The sequence below is a fragment of the Aphelocoma coerulescens genome, chromosome 1, assembly GCF_041296385.1.
Source record: "Aphelocoma coerulescens isolate FSJ_1873_10779 chromosome 1, UR_Acoe_1.0, whole genome shotgun sequence".
Classification (NCBI taxonomy): Eukaryota; Metazoa; Chordata; class Aves; order Passeriformes; family Corvidae; genus Aphelocoma; species Aphelocoma coerulescens.
Genome location: NC_091013.1, coordinates 30,210,974 through 30,220,128, shown reverse-complemented (window position 1 = coordinate 30,220,128; position 9,155 = coordinate 30,210,974).

Sequence of the window (9,155 nt, the reverse complement as noted above, 5' to 3'; positions counted from 1 at the left end):
ATAGTAATTTTCCATCCTGGCCACAATTTGGGTTGGAAGCTTTCTTCAAGAGAGCTCAATTCAGGTGCTGTTCAAGGCTGAGGCCTATTTCTCAGCTCACAGTGTGACCTGAGGGGTGGGGGGGAGAGATGCACCACCACAAGTAAGTGTCAAAAATCAAGCTTAGGGTCTGAAGAAAAAATGGAAGAAAAGCAAGCGTGGTCAGACCACAAGCAATGAATATCTCATTTGTAGTTTAGGAAGATTAAAACAAAGCCAAATCCAAAAAAAGCTAGTGAGACATGTAATTTCCCTGAGGAGGACACAGATAGGATCAGCAAGGAGACAGCTGTTGCAAGCCACCAGTCTTGAAATTTCTTGTCTCTCTTGCTATGTACTAGAACATAGTAACTGGCTGTGAGAACATGGTCTGTATCTGCATTATTTTAGTGTTGCTGGTTGACCGAATTCTACCAGACACAACACAGGCTAGAAGGAAAACAGTGTCAAAGAAATCTTGTCTGTTGATAATTGTAACATAAATGTAGGAAAAATAAGAACTATTGTATATAGTATCATTACTATAGGGTAGTGAATAAGGGCCTATACCTGCATAAGGTTTGTCAATTAGAGGGTTTTTTCCTACTATAAGTAATTCTGTTCCTTCATGACCATCTGCATTCTTTACAGAGATTAGAGAGGTAGAACTTGTAAAACAGGAGTAAATTCCCCCTCCGAACCAGCTGTGTCACTCCAAATCAAAGCATAAGGACAAATCCTATCAATTCCACCACTTTCCAGATTGTAATGAATGCAGGAGATTTGCAGAAGGGCTGGAGGATGGAGGGAACCTTAAGGTTGCTGGTTATGTTGCAGAGCAACTGAAGATGCCTGCAGAAGCAAGTTGTCATCAATGTGTTTACTGAACTGGAAGTTAAACATAGCTGTTGCAGTCAGCATGAAAAAGGAGAGCTCCATTAAGGATGGTCCAACAAATTCTGGGCACAGAACTACTGTGTGTGAAGGACAAGGTTAGTATTCACTGTACATCTCAGACCTTAAGGGACTACATAGTTGATTTATGCAGAATGGTCCAGAATTTTATGTGTCACAACCAGAATTTGGTAGATTGATTCCTTGGGTCATTAAAAATTGTTAGAAAGTAGAGATTAACAGTTATAAAGGTAGATGTGTGAATGTGGCCTGGAAGGTTACTCTAGAGCTGTGGTTATATATTGAAGTTGTCCTTTTTTATCTTGATTTCTCAGAGGAAGTAAAAAAAAAAAGTTGCTTTCTTTTTGGAGATGACTACAGTCTGGCTTACAGACTTTAAGAATGTTTGAAATATTTCCTTTCCTAATGAGATGCTTGTGATGTATTTAAAAAGCATTCAGTGTTTTGAAAAAGAAAATGTGATTGCATTTTTGGGAAATAATTTTCCAAACTAGAAGTAGATTGGCTGTCTGGGTGAAGCAGCAGCTACCAAGCTTTCTGCACTATCCACAACTTGCAGCTTCCTGTAGTTCAGCAATTCAAATTTTCTGAATTTCTGCGAAAGCAGCTGCAAATAAGGCACAATACTATCTTTTTTTTTTTTTGCTTTCTTTTGTCAGCTATATATAAAAACAAGTCATCACAGGGTTTTGTCTTCTATTGCATTGTTTGATCTCCCATCTGGCCTCCATGGGTGATAGTGTGTACATCAGCAAGATGTACCACAGTCCAATGTAATATATTTGTTGCTTGTAACCTATCAAATACAAAAATAATAAAGTTCAGTACACTGATGCCGTAAGGTATTTCTGAAAGATAATCAAATAGATTTATGGGTTATTGCTCTGTTGCTTTTGATCACTACCATAACTAAGCCAATTTCAGTTGTGTGCTGGAGATGTCATTCCACTATATGGCTACAAAACTGTTTGCTATTCATTGAAGGGAAATTGTAGCTGTTTAAGGGGTTTTGACTATGGTGAAGGAATGCTGTTCCATAAGAGGTTCCAAAACTACTTGTAATGCTGTAGAAATTTGACTTTTTAGAAACAGTTAGGAAAATTCAGAAGTGACCATGTCTAGTCTTGAAGAGCTGGCAGTATATACTAGGAATTATCTGAATATCACTAGCAAAGGGATTTCTTGAGGACATAATCACAAGACCTCATTTATGGATTCAGGCTTTTCTGGAGACTTGAAAGTAAATATCTCTCAGCTGTGATAGCAATGTCTCTATTTGTGCATAGTGGCTTAATAAGCAGTACATTAAGCATATTTATTTATGTAATACATAAGGAAGAGACTGTCTTTAAGGACTAGCAACAAAAATTCATCTACAAGGAAGGAACTCATAAACTGGAGATGAAAACTTGTGACACTCAGGAGTGTCTCCAGCTTCCAGCATGATGAAGGAAAGACAAATACTAATGAATTGCTTCCAGTGAAGCAAGACCTTGAGACCTGTGAGGCAGAGCCATGAGGATCACCAGGGGAACCGTGAAAAGGGATCCTAGAAGAGTTTAAATTGCCTAAGTTGGTAAAATGAACAGGGAAAGGAATAGGAGCATTATTACCAAATGCATACAGGTAAAGAAAAGCACTAGAAAGAAGAGTTCTTCAAGTTAAGAAATGATATCCATTCAAGGATGTGTCCTAGAATAAATGTTCAATGGGCATTCAAGCCATTAAAGCCATTATAACGGTAAGGTCTCCTGTGAGAGTAATGCAGAAACTACTCTGACGTACTTTTAAGCTGAAGTAAAGTAAGTTTCTGAAAGAAAACTGAAAATTCATCAGTGGCCATCCGTGTCAGGTTTATGTTTCTTGGCTTGCAGTAAGCAGTCTGGACTACCAAGGAAGGCAAGAAGGAATTTTTATGGAATTTGAGGTGCTAGACAATCTTTTCTAATTAACTGCTAATGATTGTGAGAGTGAAAAGTTTTTAAAGGCTTGCATGGTGAGAATTTGCTTTGCTCTTTCTCTGTTGGCATGTGGCTATTCAGTTACTAGTACATTCAAAGTACCTCTGTGGCTCTAGACATGTTAGTCCGTGATGCCCAAGGCAGAAGGCACTGTAGTACAGCAAATTTGTGCTAAGTAACACCATCTTCCTTTATTTCACAGAGAATCACCTACAAGCTCCACAAGCCACCCATGACTGTATGTAATTTCACTGAGTGCTTAAACCAGTACAAAATGGACAGAGGTTCATGTTTAGATATTGTTCAGACACCTCCTGTAACAGCAGAACCAACACCACTGACCCGGTGTAGAAGATAATCAGGGTGGAAAATTTCTTACCTGCTAGGTGTTAAGCATAGCTGGGCAGAGGAGGAGGTGATGTGTAAATGTGTCAAGCCAGAGTAGTGCCAGAATAGTACGAGAATAGAAAAAAAAGTTATCCTCCCAGTACTATAAGACTACACTGCATACACCCTGAGATGATACATTTTTCTCACTTGAGCAGAAGTGAGATGGACAAGGTAAGATAAAGCCTCCAAACTTGATTTTCCACAGGCGTGGGGAGGTACAGTTTTCTGGAGCTATAGCATAACATTTGGTAAATTTTAGCAGAGTGGGAGGGTTAGAAGAGTAAGGGGGAGGAGAGGGTGGGGAGAGAGAGGAAGCAGGGAGGATATTTTGGAGTGGTCCTTTACCCTCTTCTTTATACACTTTTTCTAGAAGCCAAGGATAAATATGAACCTTGGAAGTGCAAGTGTGTGAGGCTGCTTTTTTAGCATCTATATTACTTTTACAGAAGACAAAGGGGTGAATTGGAGCAGAGGCTTAGCCAAATATTTGGTACTATGTACAAGATTTTCACCCAGTGTGGTTACCAGTATACCACTCAGACTTCTGGTAGCATGGCTTTCAAAACTCTATGTGACTGGTGCTCCTGTTGTATTTCTAAGAAGTATTTCTCATGTAACAGTTGGACTGTTGTGCTTAATTTTTTGATTGTGGTAAACCTTATTACTTGGACACTACAACAAATTGTGCTTAAAATGAATGAAGTATATTTTTTGTCTTTAAGATGCATCTCTGTGAAAGAACCATTTGTTTCTGATAATCTGAGCTTTAAGCAGAAGGGCCTTGATTTCAGCTGTGTTGCACTCTTTAATTCCTTTAAGTGAAGTGGGAACAATAGTGCATTTTTTTCTAGTCAGGACACCTTCAAAAGCCTAATTCTTTATACTGACATCTCCAGAGATACATTGAAGCCTTTTGTAACTTATAAACCAAACGTGTATTTTGTATTGGGGCAAAACATTGAATACATTTTAGGAGACAATCACCAAACTTGATCATCAGTGGGCTTTGGTCTGCAATAAGCAGAGAGATAAAAACATGGTGAAAGCCTAGAATACAAATCCTCTATCTCCAAGTGCTCAGACCCCAACAGGATCAAGCATTAATACTGGTCATTGCATAAAGGAATATGTACATAAACAGAGGCAACATTGAAATCCCCCATTACGCAACAAACAGCCTTTTTTACCTTCTTGTGGAAATAGAGTGATTGACCCAATATGCAGTAAAGATACAGCACTTTACATAAGAAAAGAAAAACAAGTTCTACTGTTCTTGAAATAAGTCTGGTGCAAACTGATAGACATATATTTACATAGCCTCTACTGGAATAGGGATCATTTGGATCTGAATTGATGGCAAAGTGCTCTGAGATGCTTTTATGTAGTTTGGGTCACTGTGCAGTCTGTCTTTTACAAGTTTTGCACCCAAGCAGGAAGCCAGAAAGAGGGGCTGGACTGGGTGGGACTGTATGCTAAAGTGCTCTGCCTTCAGGTCCAAGAGGCAGGCCACAGGTGGCTCAGATTCATCAAGGCTTCTCTTCCCTCTCTGCCAAGGCTGTGTTTGGGTAACTAATGAGACTGAACTTGAAGGACACAGGAGGTAACAGTGCCCCTTTACAGCACCCACTTGCAGTGGGTGTGGAAGGCAGCTGGGGACATTAATGGTAAGGAGAACTCACCTCTTACAGTCAATATTATTCTGTATTGGAATAATCTTGTAGATTTCAGATATTACAGATTTTTGTGAACTGTCTAAGAGCTGCATATGGGAAAAAAAAAAGGGAAACATTACCCTTCTTAAATGAAGCAAACTAAAAAATCCAACACGTTTTTGCACACAATGCAAATAGAAGACTTTAGAACCCAAGAGGCTTTGATCTTTTACTAGGAGGTGTTTCCCATGTTCTTTTTACAAGAAAGTGACCCGGAAATTTTCAACCTAATGCAACTGAACTGAGAAAGGAAGGGATGATGACAGTGAGGTAGAGGAAATTCCTGTAAAGGAAACAGACTCAATGCAGTGCACAGCTAGAACTAACCACAATTCTTATCATGTTGTGTAGGATGTGCAAGTAAGATTTTGAGATAATTTTTTTTAACTATATGTTTTATCTTCATATTTTAGATCTCCCTACCCCATCTGCTTGAAGGTGAGTTAATTCTACTGCCTTTGAATGTGCATTTTAAAGTAAATTGGTTTTAACTGCTTGGTCAGGCAAACAGTAGTGTCTTAGTAAGTAGCTTCATTAGATATTCTTTTCTATTTCATAGACATGGTAAAGTTTTTTCATCTCCTATGTGGCTATTTTAAGATTCTAAGATTACTAATTCTAAGGTTACTAATCTTAGTCCTAGAATCAGATTATGCTTGCCTTTTCATTGATAAGTCGAATACAAGGCACAGAAATTGATATCTTTGATAGTAAAGTGATTTCCATCAGAATCAGGACTGTTCGATGGAATGATTGTGGCATGCCACTCTTTACTAGACTTCAGAGATATCATGAAATTTGGCACAGCTCTCAAGAAACTGATTTTGATTTCTTTTGCTTATATTTTATGTAAATAACTGGAGAAGAAGAGGCTGAAGGGAGACCTCATCACAGTGTACAACTTCCTCGTGAGGGGAAGAGAAGGGCCAGGCACTGATCTCTTCACTGCGGTGACCAGTGATACGACCCGAGGTAACGGCCTGAAATTGTGTCAGGGGAGGTTCAGGCTGGATATAAAAAAAAGTTTCTTTGCCCAGGGGGTGGTTGGGCACTGGAACAGGCTCCCCGGGGACACGGTCACAGCACCAAGCCTGACAGAGTTCAGAAAGGGCTGGGATTTGGACTCGATGATCCTTATGGGTCCCTTCCAACTCACCTTATTCTGTGATACTGTGAAAACTCTATGAAACAGAAATGTATTGTTTTCTTCTAAGAGTCCTTTAGGAGTTGAAACATAGGCAATATAATACAATTCCTATGTTTCTATCCCAATTTTTTAGCACAGGGAATTATGTGAAGACCACACTAACTTCCTTTGTATATACGATACTTTCCAACTAAGTGGCATCCTAAGTCCCTAGACTAAGGATATGGTAATATGGCTGTGTACGTAGCAGGAGAATGTAGAAAGACATTTGATAATAAGTTGCTGAGAGTAGAATACTTTCTTTTCTGGTAGATACTGACAAAGATAAAATGAGTCCTTGAGTAAACCAAGTCACCAAATCCCCTGAGTCCATCTGCAGTGCAAATACACCTGAATGGTGATTGCTGTCTGCTTCTGCTGTGAATTTCCCTGTTCCTGTCAAGCACACTTGTAAGATGATTCTTAATTTCACATCCTACCATACTTTTTAAACACTATAAAAATGCAAAGATTACAAGATTCTCTAATGAAAGCATTATCCGATAGCAAAAAAAAAAAAAAAAAAAAAAAAAAAAAAAAAAAAAGGCAGTGGTGTATTTTCCCATGCCTAGCTAAAGACAACAGAAAAATTATAAAGATTGCTAACCAGTGCTGTAACATTCACTAGTCAACTCTTTCCCTTTGGCACTTCTTTCCCATTTGTGGTGACCTTTTTCAGCTTAGAGGGTATTGTTTATATGGCAGTAAATTGGAGAACAAAGAGATTATACATCACTGGCACTATTAAATGCTTTGTGAATGGTCACTTGTTGTAGTTTCACTACATGTGGCCTGTATGTCCCCAGTGACACACAAATGGGAAGCCAGGAAGTAAACGCTTCCACTGCTTATCTTGTGCCAGGTCAGGCACTCTTCAAATAGCTTCTGATGGCTTAACAGCTTAATGAGTCACCAGAAAGTACCAGGGCTGTCACAGGAGAGAGACTGGACCATTTGCCTGTGGTCAAGGGAGAGTGGAGTGTGGAGGACAGATCAATAGTTCATAAAATCATAGAAAAAGCTGAGTTAGAAGGGACCCATCAGAATCACTGAGTCCAACTCCTGGCCCTGCACAGGACACCCCAAGAATCACACCACATGCCTGAGTGTTGTCCAAACCCTTGAACTCTGTCAGGCTTGGTGCTGTGACCACTTCCCTGGGGAGCCTGTTCTAGTGCCCAACCATCCTCTGGGTGAAGAACAATTGATACCCAATTGAACTGCCCCTGACACAGCTTCATGCTGTCTCCTCGAGTCGTGTCACTGGTCACCAGAGTGAAGAGATCAGTTCTTGCCCCTCTGCTTTAGTCAACAGCGACCTATTCCATCATCTCACCTGCTCAAGGGGCTACAGCAATGAACCACACAAAAGGGCCTTGGGTCCTGATTGCTACGGGCACCAGCATGCCTTTGCCATGTGGGCTGTCGGATGACATAACTCAGAACATCATTCTTGGTTTTATACAGAATTAGCATGCCTAGAGATGCAGCCTTAATGAACGCCTTGAGCAAGGTCTTCACAGGTGTCATAAATCCAGATTTGAGAGTCAGGATCCATTGATCTTTTTGCAGTGGATAAAAAAGTTGGATAAACTTATAGAGGGCTTTTCCCAGTTCTGGTAGCAAACTCACTTTATTCAGACATACATACAGGCTTGGAGTTTCAGGATGATTTTAAAAGATGTGTGGGGGGATGACAGCTGGCAGCCAACCTGTAACAAAGCACCAGGATGGGGTCAGACAAATAAGTTAACTTACTTCCTGTGAGCTCTGGGCATAAAAATAGATCATTCCATTCACTTGCAAGGAGTAGAGACATTCTGAAGAGAATGGTGACTAAGAGTTCTCCCCGCTACCCAAAACTGCTGCCTGGAAAAGTGCAGCGTGGGAGTTCTCATCACCTCTCTCTCTAGCTCAGTGTGCACTGGATGCTCTGTTGATGCTAACCAGTATCAGTACTGTCTGATTTGCATGAGGTGCCAACAGACAAGAGACTAGCCTTTGCCCAACCTTTTCTGCTTTTCCCTTGGGCTGACTCAATGCCTCTGACAGCATTGTAAATGCAGAGTCACTCTGTAGCCAAAGGAAAGAAAAAAACCCCTTGAGGGCTCGGTTGCTCAATGCACAGCTGCGCAAATTGAACATCAGCAAAGTAGATGCCCTTTGCTCCTGAACCAGGCACTCCAGATGTCAGTCATAGGCATTGGATATGTCCTTACTAAATACCCAAATTCAGCCATGGCTGTTGAGTATGCCCACTGCACAGCCTGCAGCTGAGAAGGCTGTGGCATGCAGATCAGACTTCTTAGTAGAAGAGGGAAGACATAACAATATGGTTTGGGGTTTCACCTTGTTCAGGGTACTGTTATATAGGGCTCTGGATGCAGCTGAGTGCTTTGAGGACCTGCCCCAAATCCCCTGGGTGTTCCCAGTCTCAGTTTACAGAGGGAACACCACAGGTCCCTTATGATCCTCTGGGTGTTACCCTGCTAAGCAGGGCTCTGCCAGGGTTGTTCAAGCAGTGCAGAACAGCATCGTGGTGCAAAAGTGAGGCCTGATTCTGCACACCCCGGTAAGCCATGGAGGAGGAGAAGGGGTTTTTAGGTTGCTCTGCTGGCCCTGGTAGACATCCTAATGTATGTCCATTTTGGCTGGTAGCAAAGCCTGGTAGGAGCACATATCTTGGGTGAAAGCGAGAACCAAAGACCTGTGCCCACACAGGACATGCTTTGAGGGTTTTACTCCTGCATAGTCCTCCAGTCTCATGGGCTCAATGCTGTTTGCAGCTGCAGCACATCTTCAGATTTAGTTTAATCCCAAAGGAATCCAATCAGCTCACTCTGGGACAGTTGACCTTCAATCTACAGTGGAGTTCCATGGAGTTTTGGTACCATTTATGCCTGTCTCAGCCTTTTGCTCATAATCATTATTAGCTGAAGGCTGATATTATTTGGTATCTTACCTCTCATCTTG